This window comes from Staurois parvus, unplaced genomic scaffold (assembly GCF_062004578.1).
Source record: "Staurois parvus isolate SC_StPar_1 unplaced genomic scaffold, SC_StPar_1.0 ptg000362l, whole genome shotgun sequence".
NCBI lineage: Eukaryota > Metazoa > Chordata > Amphibia > Anura > Ranidae > Staurois > Staurois parvus.
Window position 1 is genome coordinate 4,092,882 of NW_028318158.1, and position 25,671 is coordinate 4,118,552.

A 25,671-nucleotide genomic window follows, 5' to 3' on the forward strand; every position below is an offset into this window, starting at 1 on the left:
CTATGTTCTGAGACTGGCACAAGACAGGTAAATATCACCAAGGTTTTTTTAAACAGGTTTGATGGCATTGAGGGGTATTGGTTAGGACAATATGGTGGGGAGCCCAACACCCACTGACTAAACACCAATAGGTAAAAATAATATTAAAAAATGACAAAAAATATGCACCTTACACCCCTGCTTTTGGTGACCCTTCTCCCAAAAGTTCTGGGTTCTGAAGAAACTTCTGCTAGCAATTTCTCATCAATGGAGTAGCATTTCATGGTGAAGATAGCAGGAGAAGTGAGTGTTTACTTCTATCTTTATAGGGACAGATTTTATTGGAATGTTCAATTTGACTAATAGAATTGCTTTACAATGATCACTTATTTTGTACATGATGTTTTCTTACCAATACTATATTTCTGATTTTAATATAGGCCTTCTGTTAAAAGATCTACTATCTTCTCCCATGATTACAGTTTGTCCCATTGTTTGTTCTATTAGCTGGTAACACGAATGATGATTATTAATCATTTTGAAACATGTCCTAAACTGTGCCGGACAAAGCAACATCAGGGTTATCTTAGTCTAACTTTCATTTTAAGACTAATTGACTAATTTGTTTCTCTTAAAAAAAGATTAATTCCAGATGTGCTCTTCCTCTAAGTGACTGCAAAGTAACAATGGAACAAAAGCACAAACGATAAATCAACCGCCTCGACAGAAATCCGCCATGTTCATAGCGGTTCAGTAAGGCTGGAAACTAACCCAGTATATATATTTTTTCTTTTTGAAAACAATCATTTCCATTACGGCATTATAAAAGTAATATTTAAAATGTGTTTTAAATATTAAATCCTGCTTGGGTATTGCTCCACATATGAATGGGATGCTCAGGCATAAAACCGAAGTCTCACATTCATTTCCAAGGAAAAATAACATAATAAATAATGACTTTTTTTCTAAATCTTTGTCATTCGTTGTTAAGTTTAATGCTGGGGTTGAATATTAAAAATGAATGATTTTAATATAACCCATGGTAAATTCAGCAAATGCAATAGTATTTTTATTTCTTTTTTATGAAAGTTTTACTGTACTGTATGTGCACTTATAGTAAAGTTTAACATGTAATGAAAGGTATGCACTCTGAGCAGTATTTAGACACCATATTACCCTAAGCATACTCTAATAATGATATCCTTTTATATAAGCCCCACCCCTTTTATCATTCAATTATCTTAATTGCATTCTTGGAAGAAGCATACTGTCTGTCTTACACACTAAGATACTTTTTACCCTTTGGGCCAACAAATAGGAGAATAGAAAGATGGTTCTATGTTTGCCAAAATGTCCCAAGAGCTACTTTGCCATGTGTAGCGCAGCCCATTGAAATCAATGGGCTGCCCTATGTGTATCACTGGAAAAACTAGCCAAAAACATGCGCTCCCTCTACTCTCGGTGTGAACGGGGCCTAAAACTGAAATTGGTGCATTTGCACAGAACAAAGAGGCTCCATTCACATCTGTGTGTTTCCAAACTGCACAGAAAATGCATGCTTTGCCATGCGTTTCAGAAACATGCTGCAAATGTGCATCGTGTTTGTGTTGTCATTACATGTTAAAGGCACTCCAAATGTGGCAAATGCACCAAAAACCTCAGTAACCCACCGTGCTCCGATCCAAACAAAGTTCTGGAGTTTTTCTGGGGCAATTGTTGCATGTATAGCAGCCTGTTCAAATAAATAGGCTGCCCTGTGAGTGACGAGTGAAAACGTTCCAAAGCACCCAAAACAAACGCATGCGGGAATGTAAGTCTTCACTACATGGAGATGTGAACAGGGCCTCTCTCCATCACTCCTTCCTATGTACTTGTATAAAGACACTAAGCAATCTGCCAAACACTATGCAATTTGAATGTACAATCTCTGTACAATTTCCTACAGATATACTAGAACTATGGAATAGAAGGACAAACCTGAACAATCTATTCAATCAGTATCAAATCAGACAGGCCCTTGTACTACATTTGATGGGAGGAAGGTAGTGTTGTAATGAGGAAGGTGTGGTCCAGAGCAGGGGCGGACTGACCATTTGGAAACTCGGGCACTGGCCAAGGGCCCGGGGTCAGTAGGGGGCCCCATGAGATGCCCCTGGTACCTTTTTCATAGGCTTTTTTGAGTTTGGGCAAGGATACAGGGGCCCCATGATCCCCTATTGCCTGGGGGCCCCATGAGTTGTCAGTCCGCCCCTGGTCCAGAGTGATGAACACACCCTATCACACCCTCTTCTGTGATGCAACAAGGAAGTGAAGGCTTCTGGGAAGTGGCCTACAGGAAATGAATGCTGAGAGACTATCTACAGGAAATAATGCAATCTGAAAATCAAAATTTCACAGAAACTGACAAAAAAAATTAAATGTCCTGTGGATGAGGTAAGTAAGAGAAAAGCCCAATGAGATGGCTGGGCCAAAAATGGCATTGGAAAACGCTTGTATTTATTATGAAAAGTGAAATTCTGCCCTAAAAGGTGAACTTATCCTTTAAGTGTTTGGGTTTAGATACACTTAAAATGCTTTCATCATTAGTGAATGTTCCGAAAATCATTTAACAATTTCAGAGCCTGTACCTATTTCAGAGGCACACCTATGCTTTTAAATGGAGAAGCTGTTCTATGCCAATGACACTTCAGGAAAGAAAGGGCAATTCAGCATTTCAACCAACCCTAAATTTACTTCCCTCGAACCACAAAAAAAGACCATTGCAGACAGTATTCAGAATATTTACAGCCTTGAGTCCTAAATATATCAAGGCTGTGATTAATACGTGCAACCACATCTTTTTTATTGGGCAATTACTAAATTCAAAATCACTTGTGCGGAGTGCTTACTGTGCCAAAGACAGTTAACGTGCAATCTACGTGCTCTACCAAAGAAGAGAGTTTCGCTACAATTGACCCCTTTCATAAGTGATGACAAGAACTTTTTTTCTCATTTGACCACATGAATGCATCTTCTCTCTTAGACATGGCTTTTTAAGTTGGAAATAAATGGTTTCGTTTACCATTGAAACCAGACAAAAATTTAAATGCCCAGAATGTTCCTGTAAATACTCGTAAGACATGACCATAATTGCTGCAGAATGTACAAAAACAGGGAACTTATTTGTGAATCTAGAGTCTAGTGAAAAGGACTCTTACAGTGCTGTTACTTTTGTTCCTGTTAAGGCTGAACTCTAGGTAAACAGCAAAATACACAGATAAAATACATACAGTTGGGCTCAAAATTTTGCATACCCTGGCAGAAGTCGTGACATTTTAGCATTGATACTGAAGATATCACTGATCATGCCAAAAACCTGTCTTTTATTTAGAAATAGTGATCATATGAAGCCATTTATTATCACATAGTAGTTTGGCCCTTTTTTAAATGATAACAGAAATCACCCAAATGGCCCTGATCAAAGTTTACATATCCTGGATTTTTTGGCCTTGCTACACACACACAAGGTGACACACACGGGTTAAAATGGCAATTAAAGGTAATTTCCCACATCTTTGGCTTTCTAAATTGCAATTACTGTCTGTGTATAAATAGTCAATGAGTTTGTTAGCTGTCACGTGGATGCACTGAGCAGGCTAGATACTGAGCCATGGGGAACAGAAATGAACTGTCAAAAGACTTCTGTAACAAGATAAAGGATATAAAAAGATATCCAAAGCTTTGGATATGCCAGTCAGTACTGTTGAATCACTTATTAAGGAGTGAAAAATTTGAGGATCCTTTGATACCAAGTTAAGGTCAGGTATACATAGAAAGACTGAAGCCAAAACTGCCAGAAGAATTGTTCAGGATACAAAGAAAAACACACAGGTAACCTCAGGATAAATAGAGGCTGCTCTGGAAAAAGACGTTGTGGTTTTATCAAGGAGCACAAAGTGACAATATTTGAACAAAAAGTAGCTGCATGGTCGAGTTGCCAGAAAGAAGCCTTTACCACAATGCCACAAAAAATCCCATTTACAATATGCCCAACAACATCTTGACACGCCTCACAGCTCCTGGCAAACTGTAATTTGGAATGACAAGACCGAAATAGAGCTTTATGGTCACAACCATAAGCGCACTGTTTGGAGAGGACTCAACAGCAACAAGAATACTATTCCCACTGTAAAGCATGCTGATAGCTCATTGATGTTTTGGGGGTTCGTCAGCTCTAAAGGCATGGGGAATCTTGTGAGATTTGATGGCAAGATGAATGCAGCATGAAAATACTGGCAGACCATTTGCATTCTTCTGCATGAAAGCTGCGTATGGCACACTCTTGGACTTTCCAGCATGACAATGACCCTAAGCACAAGGCCAAGTTGACCTTCCAGTGGTTACAACAGAAAAAGGTGAAGGTTCTGGAGTGTCTCCTGACATTAATATCATCAAGACACTCTGGGGAGATCCAAAACGTGCGGTTCATGCAAGACAACCAAAGACTTTGCATGACCTGGAGGCATTTTGCCAAGACAAATGGGCAGCTATACCACCTGCAAGAATTCAGGGCCTAATAGACAACTTTTACAAAAGACGGCATGCTTTCATTGATGCTAAAAGGGGCAGTACACAGAACAAGAACAAAAGATATGCAGACTTTTGAACAGGGGTCATTTCATTTGTTTACTTGTTGCCATATTTTGTTTCATGATTGTACCATTCTGTTATGACCTACAGCTGAATATTAATCCCATGTTTACTTTAAAAAGGGCACCAAGGGTATGCAACGTTTGAGCACAACTGTGTATGGGAGCTCTTTTACCTGCAAAATGATTTGTACTTCTATCCATTCAATCCTGGAATTTACACAGTTCTACAACTTAGCACATCCATGTCTGGAAGGGGAAGAGAGTGGATTTTTCTCTCTTGTAGTTAAAGCGATTCTAAAGGTTCCTTTTTTGGAAAACAACAAACATGTCTGTACTTACCTCCTCTTCTCAGGTCCACTGCAGGCTTTCCTGGCCCCTCCCTCCTGTTGGGCGCCCCCACAACAAGCAGCTTTCTATGGGGGCACATGCTGCTCGTTTTATCCATTCACACACAGAGCCGTGGCTTTGCCCCACCCCCTCTTTCCTCATTGGCTGACTGGCTGTGATTGACAGCAGCGGGAGCCAATGGCTCCTGCTTGCTGTCTCAGCCAATGAGGGGGGAGAGACCCAGGACAGCTGAGTCTGTCGTGCACATCGATGGATCACGATGGGGCTCAGATAACTATTGAGGGGGCTGGGGGCACTGCTGCTCACAATTGAGATCAGGTTCGCCCTGAGCACACATGACAGACTTGAAAGGGTCTGGAGAAACCATGGAGAATGTTATGCTGCCTGTAACATTGTTCAGCATGAGTGTGTTGGTGGTGGGTCAGTGATGGTCTGGGAAGGCATTTCCATGAAGGAACACACAGACCTCTACAGGCTAGACAATGGCACCCTGACTACCATTAGGTATCAGGATTTAATCCTTGAACCCATTGTCAGTTTTAGCAAATAATGAAGAACTATGTACAATAATGTGGCAAAATACTCTCCCTTCATGCTATAACATATATAGGACTTTATATATTCTCTGCATGTATTAATTACTTCCCTGGGATATACTGCTCATTTATCACCCTCTATGTTATATTATGTTGCCCAATGTATTGCTTTCCCTGTGACCACACTGCAGCGCCCAACCAACACCAGCCTCTGCCCTGCTGACACCGTCCACTCCCTACTGACACTGCCATCAGCCCTACTGACACCGTCTACTGCCCTACTGACACTGTCCTCTGTGCTACAGACACCATCCACTGCACTACTAACACTGTCCTCTGCACTACTGACATCACCCTCTGCCCTGCTGACATTGTCCACTTCCTTACTGACATTGTCCTCAGCCCTACTGTCCCCATCCTAAACCCTACTGACACCGTCCACTGCCCTACTGACACCGTCCTCTGCCCAACAGACACCATCCACTGCACTACGGACACTGTCCACTGCCCTACTGACACCGTTCTCTGCCCTACTGACACCTTCCTCTGCATTACTGACACTGTCCACTGCACTACTGACACTGTCCTCTGCCCTACTGACACCTTCCTCTGCATTACTGACACTGTCCACTGCACTACTGACACTGTCCTCTGCCCTACTGACACCTTCCTCTGCATTACTGACACTGTCCACTGCACTACTGACACCACCCTCTGCTTTACTGACACTGTCCACTGCCCTACTGACACCGTCCTCTGGCCTACTGACACCTTCCTCTGCATTACTGACACTATCCACTACAGTATTATTACTACCATCCTTTGGCTTGCTTATGTATTTATTACACTTGAAGTGCTCTCTCTGGGCAGGGGGCTGGGGTTGTGTGGATAGAGAACATCTCTTGGGTGGGGAAGGGGGGTGCCGAACTGAGTCTTTGTCCTGGATGAAATAATGTCTAGCTTTGTCACTGCACCTGTACACACTTGGCCCTCCACACCTGTATGCACTCAGCCCCCTCACTCCTGTACACACTCAGCCCCCCTCATACCTGTACACCTGCATCTCCTCCATCCCATGTCCTCCTCTTCCTCCATCCCATGTTCTCCTCCCCTAGTCTGATCTCCTCCATCCCATGTCCTCCTCCTCCAGTCCCATCTTCTCCATCCCATGTCCTCCTCCAGTTCCATCTCCTCCATTCCATATCTTCCTCCAGCGTCAGCGGGACACTTTGTACTCTCACTGGCCACAGTCTGCCCCCCCCCCCATAAAATTCTGAAGGACGGTAATCTGGCCCTTTGTTTATAAAGTTTGGAGACCTGTGCTCTTACTGCTAAATCTGTAGGACAGCTTGTTCTGTTGAAGAATAACAGACTTACTGGTAGAATCACCAGATGAAAATAAAGGAAAGAAAGCCTATAAAAGAAAAGTAATGCAGCCATCACATCTAAGCATTGGTAAGTTGCAATATAATAAATGTTTGATTTTGGGTTTAATACCACAGTAAAGGAGATCTATGGTCACAGTATACATTTTCATTCTATAACATCAGTATCTTAATACCAATACAAACAATATTTATAGTTGACAATCCAGTATAAGCTTACTTCAAAATTCTCCTTTCATGTTATGTGTTCTGCCCATCTGTTGACCTTTCCACAATTTCCTGGATTCCCTGCATGTTTTGCAGCTTCTCCTCTGCTGTTTACTTTACATTTCTAAGGACTACATATCCCATGGTACCTTGTTGCCTGCAAGCAGTGGTTCCTGTACTGGCTCCGCCTCCTGAAACTCCTCCTCTCAGCACCTCTGTAGATCAGAAGGCAGGCTCTGTGAAATGTGTGACACAAGTAAGTTTACAAAGTACAGGATTGTTCAGAGTAATAGGAGTAGGCTAGAAATAATTGAAACACAAATGAATGCAAATTAATCTGTTATGTAGCATTTTTCTCAAACTTTTTTCGGTACCTGCTCCCTTTTTGGTAATCCTTGCCTAGGCAAGGATTATGCCACTTGCCCTGCCCCCTCCCTGCAGCCTCCAAGGACACACCACATGTCCCAGCAGACTACAGGACCATTAACAGAGTGCCACAGGAGCTCACACGCGTGCAATGGGAAGCTGGCTGCAGTTCCTCATGAAACCACAGCCAGCTTCCATATCCAAGATGTTGGCACTGAGGACCTGCAGCAGTAAGAAGAGCTGGCTACAGGAAGACAGCTGTGGCCTCCATGCACTGCTAAGTACTTGATTTTTAAAAGTCAGCAGTTACAGTGCTTATAAATGCTGCCTTAAAAAAACAAAAAAACAGTTGAAGTTTCTCTTTAAAGCCTGCGGGGGTCCATGTGTTCCTAAAATTTTGGATTTATTATATCATTCCTTGAGCAAATACACAGAAGAATATTATTACAGTATAGAGCTGGCCTTCTTTTTCTTTTCTGTGATTTTAAAGGTGCCACTGTTGGCCATGTACTTTTTGACTTGAGGGCCGCAATGGGTTCATATATTGGACCCGGGGGCCGGACCAAGAGTAGATGAATGATGTGTATGTGTGAATTAATATAAATTAAATTAAAATTTGTAACATTAAATGTTTAGATTAATTTAAGGTAGAAAAGCATAAAAAGAGTTATTTTACAAAACTTTTATGCCCCCCACTAGCTGCTGGCCGGCCCAGCCACTACCGTGCCATCCATAGTAATATTCCCCCATAGTAAGCATAGTAATTCATCCCCCATATAGTAATTCATCCCCCATATAGTAATTCATCCCCCATAGTAATTCATCCCCCATAGTAATTCATCCCCCATATAGTAATTCATCCCTCCTATAGTAATTCATCCCCCCTATAGTAATTCATTCCCCATATTAATTCATCCCCCATATTAATTCATCCCTCATATAGTATTTCATCCCCCATAGCACTATTCCCCCCCAAGTAGTAAGCCAAGTCCCCCCTGTGTCAATTTACTTACCTTTGCTCCGCGCGTTCCTCTCGCCGTGTTCCCACGCTGTTCCGGTCTTCAGGGTGGACTGTGAGAGGAGCCTAGCTCCCCTCACGTTCGTCACGCTGCCCCGCCTACACACATCCTGACAGCCAATGTTTGCCTGCCCTGGCTGTTTTTTTTTTTATCACGCTCCGCGGGCCGGATTAAAAGGTCCGCCGGCCGTATACGGCCCGCGGGCCGTAGTTTGCCCATTGCTGGCCTAACTCAACACTATTCTGCATCCAAAGCAACCTCATAACACATTCAACACAAGTTAATCATACATCCAACACTACCTTGTGCATCCAGTGTACGTCACCCTACTTCTGATTCAATCTTAGACTATATTGCCAGATTGGGAAACCCCTCCAAATCATTGCATTTAGGGGTTCCAATCACCTCCTTGGCCACAAGTGTGTAAAATCAAGCACCTAGGCATGCAGACTTCTTCTACAAACATTTGTGAAAAAATGGGTCGCTCTCAAGAGCTCAGTGAATTCAAGCGTGGTACTGTGATAGGTTGCCACCTGTGCAATAAGTCCATCAGTGAAATTTCCTTTCTACTAAATATTCCACGGTCAACTTTTAGTGGGATTATAACAAAGTGGCAGCAACTGGGAACAAGAGCAACACAGCCACCAAGTGGTAGGCCATGTAAAATGACAGAGCGGGTGAAGCGCAGTGTGCAGGAGTCCAGACCCAAACTTCATGTGACCTTCAGATTAGCACAACAACACTGCATAGAGAGCTTCATGGAATGGGTTTCCATGGCTGAGCAGCTGCATCCAAGCCTTACATCACTAAGTACAATGCAAAGCGTCAGATGCAGTGGTGTAAAACATGCCGTCACTGGACCCCAGAGCAGTGGAGACGTGTTATCTGGAGTGAGGAATCACTACTTTTTCTGGCAATCTGATGGAAGTGTCTGCATTTGGCGGTTGCCTGGAGAATGGCATTTGCCTGACTGCATTGTGCCAAGTGTAAAGTTTGGTGGAGGGGGGATTATGGTGTGGTTGTTTATTTTTAGGGATTGTGCTTGGCCCCTTAGTTCCAATGAAGGGAACTCTTAAGGTGTCAGCATACCTAGACATTTTGGACAATTTCATGCTCCCTACTTTGTGGGAACAGTTTGGGGATGGCCCCTTCCTGTTCCAACATGACTGTGCAGCAGTGCACAAAGCAAGGTCCATAAAGACATGGATGAGAGTGTTTGGGGTGGAGGAACTGAGAGTCATGACCTCGACCTGATAGAACACCTTTGTGATGAATTACAACAGAGACTGCGAGCCAGGCCTTCTCGTTCGGCATCAGTGCCTGACCTTACAAATGCGCTTCTGGAAGAATGATGAAACATTCCCATAGACACTCCTATACCTTGTGGACAGCCTTCCCAGAAGAGTTGAAGCTGTTATAGCTGCAAAGGGCGGGCCAGCTCAATACTGAATCCTACGGACTAAGACTGGGATGCCATTAAAGTTCATATGCGTGTAAAGGTAGGCCGACCAATACGACCAATACTTTTGCCAATATAGTGTATTCTGGAATGGTTTAAAGCACAGCTCCAGTCATGTTTGTAAAAATTAAAAGCAGTTACAAAAACTGTAGCTGCTGACTTTTAATAAACAGCCACTCACCTGTCCCAACATCCAGCGCTGTGCTTGGCACAGCAATTTTCAGTTTGTGCTCTCTGTCACTGGCGTCGGCATCTTTATTATGGGCACCTGCCTGTGGTAGCTGGCGGCTTCACAGCCAGATGCTCACTGCACCTGTCACGTGCACCAGAAGATTATGGGAAGGAGGGGGAGAAAAGAACTTCCCCTTCCGATCACATAGGTGATCGTAGTGGAAGTGGGAGATGGTACCTTTCAAAATCGGGTACCCCTCCTCCCCTAATCCTCCATTTCACTAACAGGAGCGGAACTTCCCCTATTGGGTGGAGCTCCACTTTAATTTGTATCTTACTGATCGCTTTCACTTTGTTTCTCTTGGCAGATTCCAGTCTGAAGTTGGTCCAGTCAAGTTTGGTGCTCCTCAGGGCTCAATCTTGGGTCCCTTCCATTTTAGCATTTGCATGTTTCCACTTGGCCAACTGCTTAGGTCACATGGGCTCCATTATCACTTCTGTGCTGATGACAATCAGATATACATCCACACTAAACCAAATTCTACTTTGCTTCTCTCCTATCTAACTGTATTTGTGATATAAAAAATAGATGGCCCTCAATTTCCTATAATTAAACTGTGACAAGACTGAAGTCATGCTTCTTGGCACACCCCATCAATTATGTAAGGCCAGTTCAGGTAGCCTATCTACAGATGGCACTGTACTTGAGTTTTAGTCTAAATGAAAAAATCTAGGGGTGATATTTGTTGCAACATTATCCACAAACATACAAAATGTTTTCCACTTGAGAAACATTGCCTGGCTACGTCCTATGCTATCATACACTGTAGCTGAAAAGCTGAACCATACATTTGTGTTCTCCCGACTTGACTGCAATGCTCTACTCGCTGGTGTACCTAAATCCACTATTAACCATCTCCAGAAGATTTTACCCCATTCATGACCAGGCCATTTTTTGCTGTTCGGCACTGTGCTATTTTAACTGGTAATTGTGCTTTCATGCAATGCTGTACGCAAATGAAATTTATGTAATTTTTTTTCACATAAATAGAGCTTTATATTGGTGGTATTTAATCACCACTGGATTTTTTTTATTTTGAAATAATAAAAATAGACCCAAAATTCTGAAAAAAAATGCTATAAAACTGCTCTAAACCAGCTAAAAAAAAATTAAAAAGTCAAATTTCTTCATACATTTTGGCCAAAATGTATACTGCTACATGTCTTAGTAAAATAATCAAAATAAGTGTATATTGATTGATTTGCGTAAAAGGTATAGCTTTTACAAACTATGGTACAGATACTGGATTATTTTTAATACTAGTAAAGGTGGTGATCAGAGACTTATAGTGGGACTGCGAAAATGCCGCAGGCAATCTGATACTAACTGACACGGGGGGGGGGGGCTGATTAACTGCTACTGACATCACCAGTGACATTAATACAGTGATCAGTGCTAATAATATACACTGTCACTGTACTAATGGTACACGCTGGGAAGGGGTTATTATCTAGGGCAATCAAGTGCAATCAATGGGTTAAATGTGTGCCTAAGAATGCTTAGTGTGTTTACTGTGTGCTGTTTTACTAAGTAATGTGCTGGTTTCTACTCCCTGCCTTGAGAAAAAGATGGCAGATCGCTGTTGCCTAAAGAGAGCTCTGTGTTGTTTATCAACACAGAGCTCTCTCCTCTCATTCCCTGAGCTGATCAGTGGGTTCCGGCCATAAATCATTGGTCAGGACCCGCTAATCTGCTTGTGCTGCAGTGAATGACAGCACAGTGTTCCAGGTCTATGCACACATGCTGATGAGCTTATCTCTCTGTTTCTCGGCACTCTTCTTTCAGCATTTTCCTTCTTATCACATGACCACTGCAGTACATCTGATTGGCTCCTTATTTGCTTCTCCCTTCCTCAGTCTGAGCTCTGCTGTGTATGAGGTTGCAAGAGTAGACAAAGTAATCAAAGTCAAGTACACAAGTTGGTTTTAAAAACACACTTAAAGTGGTATTAAAGTCATGGTATTCCTAAATCAGATTCTCACTTGTATTTGATGACTTTTTAATAAATTTCTTCCTCAGAGTTTTCTTTTACTGTTATTATTATTATACAGGATTTATATAGCACCAACAGTTTGCTCAGCGCTTTACAGTATAAAGGGAGACAGTGCAGCAACGATAGTGTTCAATACAAGAGGGTTAGGAGGGCCCTGATCCTTGGAGCTTACAATCTAAGAGGGAGGGGCTGATGGTACAAAAGGTAATAACTGTGGGGGATGGACTGGTAGGAGAAATAGAAGATTCGGTTATTAGCTGAAGGCAGGATAGGCTTCCCTAAAGAGATAGGTTTCAGAGATCGCTTAAAAGTGGGCAGAGTAGGCGATTGTTCCATTCTCAAAACACTATGTGTGGCTCTAAACGGACAGCTAAACCCTTGTCAGAATCTCCAGCAAACAGAAGCCCACTGCTTGTGTTGTCTACCAAAGAATCCAACTTTATTTTATAGGTGAAAAGGTGATGATGTCTCAAGCCCCTTGGGAGAGAAGCAAGCACACTGCATCCCCAGTGAATAGAAGTCTAAAATGGCTGACGAGCTTCCTAAACCAAGAGTCATTTCCTGTCTGAGAGCTTACATATCCAAAGGAGAACTGCCATACATGTTTGCCACTAGATGGCCGTGGTACACTACATGTCCCATATAAGTAACTTTAATTCAATTAGCCTGTGAAGGCAACACACTCCCTGCCTGATATAATATATTATATCACTACCTATACATAGCTACTGTACAGGGAAAACACATAATAAGAAAATACATTCCGGCCTAGATTGGTAACATAAACTAAAACATGAGTCCACAACATATCAGGGTCTTTTGGCTATGGTACTTCAAGCTTATGGCCCACATGAAGAAATAGTATAGTCCATAAACCCATCTTCGGATTGGAGTAGCCGCCCAAGGCCAAACTATCTCCAACCCCAATTGTAATCCACAGGATGGAATTTAACTCAATGGCGAATGTCTCGCCTGAACGCTATCAGTGAGGAGCTCTCTGCTATGTATTGTGCCAACTACACAACAGAAATGCTATTCAAAGGAGAACAATGACATCTGAAACTGGTCTAGTATACACTTTAGCAGTCCCTTGTTTTGTCACTTTGACTTCAACCTTTCTGACATTACCATCTTTACTTGGCAATGTATTTGTGACAATTCCCACAGGCCAGTTGTTTCTGCTTTCTTGACTATCTTTCAATAAAACAACATTTCCATCTTTGACGTTGGGACTGGTCTCAGTCCATTTCTTGCGACTTTGTAAGGTACACAGGTATTCTCTCCTCCATCTCTTCCAGAACGTATCAGCCAGGCATTGGACTTGTTTCCATTGCTTTACATGAAGTTCTGTTGTACTAAAGTCCCCATAAGGGGCCGATAAAGAGTCTACCTTTTGGGTCAAGAGCATGGCAGGCGTAAGAACTGTAGGATTATCAGGATCTGTAGATAGTGGTACCAAAGGTCTTGCATTAATGATAGCCATAACTTCTGCCATGAAAGTACTCAAAGTCTCATGAGTCAAACGAGTAGGTTTAGCTTGGAGTAACATTGCATCTAAAATGCGTCTAGCTACACCTATTAATCTCTCCCAAGCACCTCCCATGTGAGATGAGTGTGGAGTGTTAAAGATCCATGTGCATCCTTTGTCTTGAAGATAGTCTAGAAGTTCTGCATCATTTGAACATATATGCAGCTCTTTGCATGCTCCTACAAAGTTAGTACCTCTATCAGAGCGAATCAACTTAGCTGGACCACGAACAGAAAAGAATCTTCTTAGAGCGTTAATGAAACTGGATGCCGACATGGACTCAACCAATTCTATATGCACTGCTCTTGTAGAAAGACATGTGAAAAGAACAGCCCAGCGTTTGCTGTCAGCACTGCCTCCTCTAGTTCGTCGTGTTACAACTGCCCAGGGGCCAAACACATCAACACCCACACTAGTGAAGGGAGGTTCAGGATTGACTCTATCTTTTGGCAACTCTGCCATCTTTTGGCTTTCCAATCTCCCTCTGAGCTTACGGCACACGACACATTTGTGAATAATTGCAGACACTAAACGTTTTCCACCAAGAATCCAGAAACCTGCAGCTCTGATTGCACCTTCTGTTATGTGGCGCCCTTGGTGAACTATCTGGTTGTGATAATATCTTACGATCAATGTAGCAATGTGGTGATCATGAGGAATGATGACAGGATGCTTCTCCTCATCTGACAGCGTGGCAAAGGATAAACGGCCACCCACTCTCAACAGTCCATCTTGATCTACAAAGGGACTCAGTTTTGTAAGATGGCTCTGTTTTGGAAGTGTCCTTTGTTGTTCAATACAGTCATATTCTTGTCTGAAACATGCGTGTTGTACAGAAGAAATTATAACTGTTTTGGCCTGTGAAAGTTCTTCTAAACTGACTCTTTCATGGAAAACTCCCCAGCTTCCGGGTTGATCATCATTAGTTTTCTTTTGGAAGCTTTTGGCAACATGAATTAATTTTGCTATAACCCTGCTTAGTCTCTTCCAGTTGGAAAATCTTTCGAAACAATGCGGCCGTAGTCTGGTGTCAAAGGCTTTAGTACTGAAGTTTACTACTTCTGACCTAATTTCAGGATCAGCTTCAGGATCCACTAAAGGATAAACATTGTTGTCATCAGGAGTATCCACAGCTGTCTGATACAGAAAAGGTGGACCTGAGAACCATATAGAGTTCTGAAGGCAAGCTATCTGTGTAGGCCTGGTAGCATAATCTGCAGGATTTTGTTCTGAGGGTACGTAGAACCACTGCTCTGGACAGGTTGTTTGTCTGATCCTATTCACCCGATTGGAGACATACAAGAAGAATCTCTTTGAAGTGTTGCAGATATAGCCTAAAACAGTTTTACTGTCTGTAAAGAATTTCACAGCATCTAGGCTCAGGTCTATCTCGTCTCTCACTAGCTCATACAGTTCAACCGCTAGTACAGCTGCACATAACTCTAGGCGTGGAATTGTATGTGCCGGCCTAGGGCTCAGTTTGGATTTTCCCATTACGAATCCAACATGACAGACATTTCCTACATCACTTACCTTCAAGTAAGCGACTGCACCTATTGCTATAACAGAGGCATCTGAAATGATGTACAGTTCTCTCTTGCAGGCCTGTGACAATGAAACAGGAACATAACATCTGGAAATTTGAAGACATTGTAAAGCTTGTAAAGACTCTGTCCATTGGACCCACTCATGGAGTCTCTCTTGTGGAAGTAAGGCATCCCACTCACTTTCTCCACTTGACAGTTCACGAACTAAGGCCTTACCTTTTATGGTGACTGGTGCTACAAACCCGAGAGGATCATAGAGACTGTTCACAGTGGATAGGATCCCTCTTCTTGTGAATGGCTTTTCTGCTAAAGAAACCTGAAACACAAAGCAGTCTTTATCTAGATCCCAGCTTAGGCCTAAACTCTTCTGTAAAGGAAGGGTGTCTGTTCCCAGGCACAGGTCTTTGAGATCTTTAGCTCTATCTTCTGCGGTGAAAGCTTCCATGACTTGTTTGCTGTTAGAGGCAATCTTATGTAGTCGCAGATTAGACTCCGCCAGCATCTGTTTTGCTTTGTTGAGAATGTCGACTGCTCCTTCAGGTGTGTTAGCTGAAGCAAGTCCATCGTCTACATAGAAATGTCTCATCACAAAGTGTTTGGCATCTTGACCATAACATTCTGCACCTTTCTGGGCAGCTTTGCGCATGCAGTATATGGCAACAGCAGGAGACGGGCTGTTACCAAAAACATGTACTCTCATTCTGTACTCTGTCACCTCTTTAGCTATGTCATTATCCTTGTACCACAGGAAACGCAGGTAGTCACGATGGTCCTCTCTCACTAGGAAACAATAAAACATCTGTTGCACATCACCTGTGAAAGCAATAGGCTCTTTCCTGAAGCGTAAGAGGACACCCAGAAGTGTGTTATTTAGATCTGGGCCTCTCATTAGTACATCATTCAATGAAACACCTCCATGTTGAGCACTGGAATCGAACACAACTCTTATTTGGTCTGGCTTGTGTGGATGGTAAACGCCAAACATTGGCAGATACCAGTGTTCTTTACCTTCATCCAGTGACGGTGCTACTTCAGCATGATTATTATCAAGCATCCTTTTGATGAATTCTGTAAAGTCTTTTTTCACTTCAGGCTTTCTTTGCAAGGTTTTACGTAGTGTGTTCAGGCGCTGCATGGCCTGCTCTCTGTTACTGGGTAAGTAACACCTTGGTGTGCGAAAGGGTAAGGGAGCTACCCAATTGTTGTTTTCATCTTGGAAAGTCTCTTTATCCATGATATGGAGAAAAGCTCGATCATCTATAGACATTGCTTGTTTGTCGTCATCTTTTGTTCTCTGGAATACTGAGTTCCCTAAAGTGTCAGACTCCATGCCACTACTAATGTCTCTATTGTAACTAGAAGGAAAGTCACAGTATGGTTTTGGGATGTTAAGGGTTTCTTTCACAACAAAGCTGTTTTGGCATGGACTTAGAAGGGATGTGCGTCCATTCAGTAGCACAGATGTCTTTGACGTATTGACACTGTCAGGCCAATGTACTGCTCCTAGACAAACGTCTCCTACTATGACCCACCCTAGGTCAAGTCTTTGGGCATAGGGGGCATTAAAGGGCCCATTAATTTGTTGGCGTACCTTATGTACTTGTAGAATGTCTCTCCCAAGAAGTAGAAGAATAGAGGCATCTGTCTGGATAGCTGGAATAAGGTGAGATATTGAATTGAGATGAGGATGATGACGGGCTACTTCTGGTGAAGGGATCTTTGTTTTATCATCCGGTATCATATCACACTCTATCAAAATGGGAATTGAGAGATGGACTCTCTTGTCAAGAGACTCAATAGTAAAGTCAGTAGCTCTTCTTCCTGAAGTTTCTATCATTCCTGCACATGTCTTTAGGGTGTATGGGATAGAACTTGATGTAATGTTGAAGGCATCGAAAAAGTCTGACCTTGCCAGTGATCTGTTCATCCAGAATTACATACATCTTAACTGCCTTCTCCTTTTTCCCTGTGGGGTACACTGTTGCTAGGCAGATCTTGGCACATGAGCGTGGACTTGTACTGTCGCCACAGATTTCAGTGCATTTGGACATTACTGGGGTAGCTGAATTATCCTTTTGCTCCGTGCCCTCATCTTTCTGCTCTTCAGCGACCTCTAGTGGTTGATGCAATGTATCAGGGTGTAAAGCTGTGATGTGTCTGTTACTGCCACATTCTGAGCAATCCGCTTGTATTTTGCAGTCTTTTGCTAGATGCTTAGTGGATCCACAACACTTGAAGCAGATGCCGTTTTGTTTAAGAAAGGCTATCCTTTCCTTGATGGGTTTACTTTTGAACCCTTTGCACTTGTTTAGAGGATGGGGCTTTTTATGAAGTGGGCAAAGTCTGTCAGGACCTTCAAAGGTGTTTACCTTGTAGCTGCTTGGACAGCCTGAGTCCTCAGAGGGAACCGTTGTCTTGTGGGCGTTCACTGAAGTCCTATTGTAGGATCTAAGTGGCTTTTCTGCCTTTGGCAGTTGACTGCTGGTGATGAAGGAAAAGCTGGGATCACACCGGATCCTTGCTTGCTGCTGTACAAATCTAGAAAACACAAAGAAAGGGGGGAAGGGGACATCATATTCTTCTTTGTATTTGGCTCCAACACTCACCCATTTTTCTTGCAGGTTGTGAGGTAGTTTCTCCACTATTGGCTTAGTACCGCTGGCGGTATCTAAATGTGCAAGTCCTCTTAAATAGCCTTCTTCTTTGGCACACTGGACTTCCCAAAGAATATCACCCAGCTCTTGCAGTTTCAAGTTGTCTTTGCTGTTTAGCTTGGGAAAAGACTCAAGTCTTTTCATTAGAGCACCTTCAATTGCCTCTGGTGATCCATATCTTTCCTCTAGCCTTTGCCAGGCCATATCAAGTCCTGCTGGAGGGTTAAATATATGTATCCTTCTTGCATGTTCTGCTGACTCCGTCCCAAGCCATTTTATCATCAGGTCCAGCATCTCGGCTGCTGATAAGCCTAAGTCTTTGACTGCATACAGAAAAGAAGACTTCCATGCCCAGTAATTCTCAGGGCAGTCATCAAACTTGAGAAAGCCCGAATTAACCATTTCTTTACGGATAAGATATTTAGTGACATCTTGTGTACTCTGGTGTTTGGATTGCTGTACTAAGGATTCATTTTTAATCGCTCTGGTACTGCTGGCCTCATCGGTTTGTTTTCGTACGCTCAGGGGTTCTGCTGGTCTTGGTTTAGATTCAGCTGATTCTGGATTGGTTTGTTTTTGTACACTCAGGGATTCTGCTGGTCTTGGTTTAGATTCAGCTGACTCTAGATTAGGGAACTGTTTTGTTGCATTGCTGCTTGAAAGTTCTTGGACATACTCCCTTGTGCGTTCTACTGAGGAGAGGGGTTTCTCAGGCACATATGGGCCTTCGTGGATAGACCCACTTCCATACCGTTCCATTTCGGCATAAGCTGCGGCCTCTGCTGCGGCGGCGGCGGCTGCACACTGACGCTGAAGAATATGCAACTTTGCTTCTTTTTCTGATTTTTCTTTTATAATGGCAGCCTGTGCTGCTGCAGCGGCGACTTCTTTCTCAGCCCTTTCCTTTATAATGGCAGCCTGTGCTGCTGCAGCGGCGGCTTCTTTCTCAGCCCTTTCCTTTATAATGGCAGCCTCTGCTGCTGCAGCGGCGGCTTCTTTCTCAGCAATTTCCTTCATAACGGTGGCCTCTTTCTCAGCGAATTCTAGCTGAACACGAGCTGCCTCTGCTTTGGCGCGAACTCTGGCTAAAAGGGCACTTGCTGATGAAATCTGACTGGACCTTGCTGATCTAGACGAGTGTGAGCGTGCATCATCTTGCTGGACACTTGACATGCTCTCCCTGCCTGGATGTGTCCCGGGTAACTGATCTTCAGCCTTATACTGCCTTCCTGATCTTAGACTCATTTTGTCTGTGCAGTGACTCCTATCTCCAGGCTTGTTGCGCTCCACCTTTTCACTGTTCCGTTCTCAAAACACTGACTATGTGTGGCTCTAAACGGACAGCTAAACCCTTGTCAGAATCTCCAGCAAACAGAAGCCCACTGCTTGTGTTGTCTACCAAAGAATCCAACTTTATTTTATAGGTGAAAAGGTGATGATGTCTCAAGCCCCTTGGGAGAGAAGCAAGCACACTGCATCCCCAGTGAATAGAAGTCTAAAATGGCTGACGAGCTTCCTAAACCAAGAGTCATTTCCTGTCTGAGAGCTTACATATCCAAAGGAGAACTGCCATATATGTTTGCCACTAGATGGCAGTGGTACACTACATGTCCCATATAAGTAACTTTAATTCAATTAGCCTGTGAAGGCAACACAGCGATAGTCAGATAGATTGGGGTAGAGAGTTCCAGAGGATGGGGGAGGCTCTGGAGAAGTCCTAGAGATGAGCATGAGAGGAGGAGAAAAGGGAGTTAGAGAGCAAGAAGTTGTGGAAGGTACGAAGGGAAGACGGTTTGGGTGATATTTAGAGAAAAGATTGGTGATGTAATTTTGGGGCAGAGTTATAAATGGCTGTATATGTTATCGTTAATGTTTTGAATTTTATTCATTGGGCAATGGGACGCCAGTGAAGGGTATGGCAGAGAGGGATGGCAGATATGGAATGGTTGGTAAGGTAGATGAGTCTGACAGCAGCATTCATGATAGACTGAAGAGAGGATAGCTTGCGATTAGGTAGGTCAATGAGGAGGGAGTTACAATAGTCAAGGTGAGAGATAACCAGGAAGTGAATAAGTTGCTTAGTGGTTTCAGTGGTTAAAAACGGGCTTATCTTGGAGATGTTGCGGAGGTGAAGTCTACAAGATTTGGACAGTGATTGGATTTGGGGCTGAAAGGACAGATGGGAGTCCAGAATTACACCTAGTAACCTGGCATGAGGGGACGGTTTGTATTATTGATCTTGATGGAGAAGGGGGCACGGGTTGGAGGGAATAGTATGAACTATGTTTTAAAAAGATTTAGTTTGAGGGAGTGCAGTGACATCCATGCTGACACGTTCCTTATTTAGGTTAGTAATGAACAGGTGACTGAAGGGGTGAGGTGAGGAGGAAGATAGATTTGTGGGTCATCAGCATAGATGGTACTTGAAGCCATGGGAGTTTATCAATTGACCAAAAGGTAAACAGGAACAGGGAGATGGGTCTTAAGTTGTTCAGGTTGGTGGGGTCCAGTGAAGGCTTTTTAAGTATGGGAATGATGTGTGCATGCTTTAGAGGGGAGAGGAAGATGCCTGTAGAGGAGGAGAGACTGAAGATGTGAGTGAGGGAGCATAGGATAGAAGAAGAGGGTGACCATAGTAGTTGTGAGGGGACAGGATCCAGGGAGCAGGTGGTGAGATGGGCTGCTGAGAAAACTTTAGTGATCTCTTCAGTAGTAGCAAGGTCAAAAGAGGCAAGTGGTGAGGTAGGTTTAGTATAAGGTATGCTAAGTGGGATGGATGTCTGTGCAGCGGAGATGCCCCTATGAATTGCATCAAGCTTGTTTTTTAAATGACTGGCAATCTTGTAAGCAGTGAGTGAGTTGCTGTGTGGAGGTGGAGGTGGAGAAAGTAGATAGTTAAAAGAAGAGAAGAGATGATGAGGACTGGATGAAAAGGTATTAATAAGAGTGACAAAGTAGGATTGTTTGGCAACATGGAGAGAGGAAGTGTATTTTAAGAAAGCGGATTTATATATGGTGAATGCTTGCTTGGATTTGGTTTTACTCCACACTCGCTCCAGTGCACCACTATATCTCTTAAGATTTCTGGTGTCGTCAGTCTGCCATGGTTGTAATGGTAAGGGCCTGTTACTTCGTGTAATGAGAGGAGCAAGTGAGTCTAGTGTGGATGAAAGTGAACTGTTGTAGACAGAAGTGGCCAGGTCAGGGCAGGATGAGAACACTGAAGGTGAAGAGATTGTGATCAGAGAGAGGAAAAGGGGTGTTTGTGAGGTTATAGGGAGTGCAAAGATGGGAGAAAACTAGGTCTAATGTATTCCCATCAGAGTGAGTGGAGGATTGTGTCCATGGTGTTAAGGCAAAAGATGATTTTAGGTTGAAGAGTTGTAATGTAGCCGGGTTGTTCACATTAATGGGGATGTTAAAATCTCCAAGAACAATAGTGGGTATTTCTTTTAAAATTGTCCCCCGGCCTGCTGCCAGTGGGAGGAAAAGGAAGCTCTGAGGAAGAAATGTATTAAACTAACATCAATCGCATATATATTATGTTATTAGGGAAAGAATAATTAACATATACCATAATGAGTTGGTGTTTTTATCTCTTAAAAGGGATTATAAGAGGAAAGCTCAAATGTTATCTAATTTATCTTTACTCTTGTTTTTATTTTTTAAACAGACATTGCTCCTTTCATATGGTAACGCCTCATTTTTTGCTTCTCTATGAGAAGCCCCTCATTCTCACTCAGGGGCGGACTGACAACTCATGAGGCGAACGGGCAATAGGGGATCATGGGGCCCCTGTGTCCTTGCCCAAACTCAAAAAAGCCTATGAAAAAGGTACCAGGGGCATCTCATGGGGCCCCCTACTGACCCCGGGCCCTCGGGCAGTGCCTGAGTTTCCAAATGGTCAGTCCGCCCCTGCTCATGTGATTCCCAAAGTATGAACATCAGTTGACCAAGCATGCAGAAAATGTAATATCTGCACATCCATTTCAAATGGTTCAATTCAAATCAAGTGAAAATCTATCCAATACATCAGCATATACAGTGTTTATTACATATTTACATAGTTAGTCTGGCTGAAAAAAGACAAAAGTCCATCCAGTTCAACCATTAAAAAAAAAAAAAAAAAAAAAAGTTATAATCCTATACCCACAGTTGATCCAGAGGAAGGCAAAAAACCCAGCAAAGCATGATCCAATTTGCTCTTGCAGGGGAAAAAAGTTTGTTCCTGATCCCCCGAGAGGCTATCGGATATTCCCTGGATCAACTTTACCTATAAATGTTAGTATCCAGTTATATTCTGTGTATCCAAGAAAGTATCCAGGCCCTTTTTAAAGCAATCCACTGAGCTGGCCAAAACCAACTCTTGAGGGAGTCTATTCCACATTTTCACAGCTCTTACTGTGAAGAAGTCTTTCCATGTTTGGAGATGACATTTCTTTTCCTCCAGATGTAAAGCGTGCCCCCTTGTCCTCTGTGATGACCTCAGGGTGAATAGCTCTAAACCGAGTTCACTGTATGAACCACTGATGTATTTATACATGTTGATCATATCCCCCCTTAATCTCCTCTTCTCAAGAGGGAATAAATTCAGTTCCTCTAATCTTTCCTCATAGCTGAGCTCCTCCATGTATTTTAATGTAGCAACAGATCGGAAACATAAGTTATTCTTTGTAAGAAAGACACAAAGCCATTGATAAGCATGTTTATCTAAATTCAGAGTGTCTAACTGCTAAATGGAAATTATAATCATTTCATTTATTTAAAAAAATCACATGGACAGTTTAAAATGTATCAATTTTTTGTTTGTTTTTATTTTGGAACAAGCAAGGAATTTTGTTGATATTTTGGTTGAGATTTCACTTCACAACAGGTAGTTAGAAGAAATCTCTCCAAAGTGCAAATAGAGTCCTGTCATCAGAACAAGTGTCTTTTGGAAGATTTTTGCTTCACCTCCAGTTTTGGTGATATCTCTAAAATTTTGGATTTCCCATCTTTTACCAGAATGCACAAAAACACAGAGTAAATTTAAAGTAAGGACACAGACTGCTATAATAATCTAACAGGGGTTCTACCCTTTCTAAACTCCATCCAATTTTTTTCTTTTATAGATGTATGGATTGATGGATTGATTTTTGCTTGGAAATTCCTTACTAAACCCCCAACAGTAAAATCAGTCTGTGTATGCAGTAAAGCATGCTTGTTGTACTCACTGTGGAACCTAAGGGGTTAATCCTCTGCATAGTGGAAAAAGAATGTTTGATCATGTCTTCTCTGATGCACCCCTTCTCTTACTGTCTCCAATCCATCTGCTGATACTACAGAGCCCTAGGAGGCACATGCTCAGTTTGGTGTGTATTGCAAGAGAAGGTTTTGTTTTTCTAGAGGGTGCATGTGATCAACCCAAGGCCAATCAGCACTGTCTAGACAGAGAGTCAGGGGTCATGCAGCCTCATAGGACAGTCAAAGGAGTATGACCATTGCTCAGCCGGACACTGATAGAAGTCACAAGACTGCTATATATTGCTGATGGGAAAAGGTACCTAGCAGTTTATATTTACTAAAATAAATGCATTTCCATGTTCTGTGTACTGCAGAATACCGGATATAGTAAATGCAGGTTCATGGGTTTAGTAACACTTAAAAACACCCTTTTCTCTTGGAGAAAATGCTGCTTCCTTCTTTTGAGTGATCTGTGCACGCAGAGCTGAGTAGCAGCCACAACCCTCATCACAGCATTCTCACACAGAATTGTAATACAGAGAAGGGGATGAGGTGTCAGATCAGTTTGGAGTGCTGATGACTGGGTGCACTCTGAAGCTCTGATGAAGAAGGAACATCCTTCGAAACGTGTCAGTTGATCCCTGAGTGTCCACCTCTATGATGGGACTCGCGCAGGTCTTACCATTCCATAGTTCCTTTGAGAACTGACATGCTTGAAATACTTCTTTGTTTGTGAGTATATTTTTGTATTCAATAAAATTGGTTTACTGAGTTAATGCGCAAGGTTGGTGCGCTTCTTTTTTGTCTTTGCTTCACAGTATTGGTCGGGCTTCCCCAGCCTTGTTTGGAGCTGCACAACCTCATATGCAAAGGTGGTCAAATTTTTTTAAGTTCTGGTTCCATCCATCCACCTCCTTTGGGTCTTAGAGCACAGGAGAGTTTGTTTCTATTTGCACTGAAGCTAAGATGGACATGTGGACCTGAATTGTTGAATATGGAAAAGATGGTACCAACATCCGTACCAATCAGAAAAATAAACTAAAACACTTGATTAGTCTATTCGGATTTTTCACTGGTACCAAACCAAGTATCACACAACTTATTTAAATAAAATATAGTTTATTTTTATTATTGAAAAATTCCATAAAATACCAGATCATGGTAAATAAAATATACAATATACAAAAATATAACCCCACTTCCTAGGCTAAAAAAGAATACAGTACAGGTATAGATTTGAATCAACACAATACTGATGAATCTCCATTAGCCACAGTTCTCTATGTGTTTCGTCAACTTCTGTATCAAGGAGAAGGTAAGTTGTAAAAATATTATGCTAGGACAGAGTGCCCAAATCCAAGGATCTGAAGTACGTGAGATGCAGAAGAACACACATTTACCAAGATCTGGTATTTTATGGAATTTTTCTATGATAAAAATAAGCTAGATTTTATCAAATTAAGTTGTGTGTTGTGTTCGGTACCACTGAAAAATCCCAATAGATTACACAAATGTTTTAGCTGATTTTTGCACTGAAGCTAACTCTGGTGCCTATTGGACTGCAGAGCCAAAGGATGCCATAAATCTGTATATACATAGTGGTATAATCATAAAAGTATGGTACAGAAAACAATTATAAAGACAGATATCACATCAAACAATATTTTAAAGTAGATCTAAACTCTAACTGGATGACATTTAGGGCCAGTCGACACCATAAATCTTGCGCCCAAACAGGATTTTGTTTTGCGCACTCCCATGCTTTTCTGTGTAGCGGTTTGGATAGCTGATTAATTTCAATGGACTGCAAAATGCGCAGTAATGTGCAAAAATACAAAAGCGTGATTTTTAAAATCATGCCACACTATAGTACTGTTGTACAATGCATTTTGGTGGCTATGGTGCATTTTGGTGGCTATGAACACACTCACGTTTCCTAGATGCTAGGAGGAGCTATTAACAATTAATCGCACTTGCTTGCATCTGCAGAGTTCAGCGCGTTTCCATGTGGTGCATACAGCAAGTGGTACAAGCTGGCCCTTAGATTTCCTAAGAACTGTACAGTAAGTCCCTGACTTACAAACATTCGAGTTACGAACTTTTACAGATACGAACAGACCTCACATTACGAACATTTGTAGATGCGAGCAAATCAGCGAGCAAGTAGCTCACGTGTCTGCTAGACATTGTCAGAGCTGCACATTGTAACAGTTGTGCTGCTGTGCTTACTGTACAGTGCGATAATGTACTGTGCAGAGCCCAGGATGTCTGGAAACAAGAGGAAAAGTAGTGGTGATGTGGAGGGGACTGCTAGGAAGCACAAAGCAATAACCATGGAAACAACAGTGAAAATAATCAAGAAATTGGACTGAGGCGAAAAGATGGTAGACATCGCTTGTTCTTATAACATGAATTGTTCAACCATTGGCACAATTCTAAAGAACAAGGACAAGAACATGGTACATGTGAAGTCTGTTGTGCCTATGAAGTCAACAATAATATCCAAAAAGTGTGGCTGTCAGGGATCCCGAGCCGGATCACGGCGCGTGGGTCTGCGCATGCGC